The sequence below is a fragment of the Pteropus vampyrus genome, unplaced genomic scaffold (genome assembly GCF_000151845.1).
Source record: "Pteropus vampyrus isolate Shadow unplaced genomic scaffold, Pvam_2.0 Scaffold506, whole genome shotgun sequence".
Taxonomy (NCBI): domain Eukaryota; kingdom Metazoa; phylum Chordata; class Mammalia; order Chiroptera; family Pteropodidae; genus Pteropus; species Pteropus vampyrus.
Genome location: NW_011889287.1, coordinates 5730 through 7076, shown reverse-complemented (window position 1 = coordinate 7076; position 1347 = coordinate 5730). Strand labels below are relative to the sequence as shown.

General features: G+C 36.9%; 1 pseudogene; it reads right to left on the bottom strand.

Annotated features, from left to right (window-relative positions):
• Positions 1-142: 142 nt before the first annotated feature.
• Positions 143-1347, bottom strand: part of LOC105307634 — a 4069-nt pseudogene continuing 2864 nt past the window's right edge.

Sequence of the window (1347 nt, the reverse complement as noted above, 5' to 3'; positions counted from 1 at the left end):
CTGATGATGAAAATTTGTCTTTATTTCTGGAAAATGGAGATCATTTAAAAATAGTTGATATATGTGGTATTCATGACATAGTGTTGTTAATGAGATTGGAAGGGCAGATTATACTTTAAATATTTTTCAGCGATTCAAATTCTTATTCATTTGAAACCTGGTTTCTTTTAAATCGTTTTTCCAGGGCATTTTTTACATCTTTGTTTCTTAAGCTATAGATTATTGGGTTAAACATGGGGAAAAAAAGAATACAGTATAAAACACTGCAACTACTTTATCGGTGTTTGAGGAATAGCTGGTGATAGGACATGAGTACATAAAGAAGAGTGTTCCATAGAATAAGGTGACCGCTATGATATGGGAAATAGAGTTAGAGAATGTTTTGCTTCTGCCATCTGAAGACTTGATGGTCAAATCAGTGATAAGGATACAAAACTGAGACATAAATATGACCATGAACGTACTGGTCTGGATGAAGCCACACAAGGCAAAGAGCAGAAGCTCATTGATATGGGTATCTGCACGCCAAAAGAGGTGGAATATCACAGAAAAAAATGAAATGGTTGCTAATATAGGAGCCACAAAATGGCAGCCTGAATGTGAGGCAGACATGGACCATTGACGTCCTACTTCCACTGAAGTATGCTGACACAATGAAGCAGATACAGACTCTCCTAGACATCAGTGTAGGATAGAGCAATGCGTTGCAGATGGCTACATAGCGGTCATACCCCATCGCTGCCAGAATAAGGCACTCAGCATCAGCAAAATAGCAAAAGAAAAACATTTGTAGTGCACAAGATAGGGAGAGATGCTTTCCTGGATGTTAAAAAACTCACCAGCATTTTAGGGGTGATCGATGTAGAATAGCAGCTGTCTAAGAACGACAAGTAGCTGAGCAAATAATACACGGACCTTTGCAGTTTTGAATCAATATTAAACCCACATTTCCCACCACAGTTAGTATATATGCTATGAGAAATATCAGGAATAATGTGATTCTGAAAGGTAGACAATCTGTGAGTCCAACAAGTTGGCATGGTATAATTGCTCTCCAATAACTCCTTGGTTTTCTTGTTTTTCTCATCCAAAATAAATGGTGTCAGAATATGTGAGTGGACTTGAGTGATCAATGAACCAAAAATGTCTTTACTCTCCTTTCGAAGGAAGCAGATAGAAAGATAATAAATCCAATTATGGCGTACTCTGTTACATATTTGGTTTGTTTTCACTTTTGTCATTTTCTTTAAAAGAAGTAAATAGAAATGATCATTGAACCAGAGGATGTTATCCAGAGGTGGTGTACCGAATTACAGTAACTCTTTAAAGCTATGCACATTAAGAGAT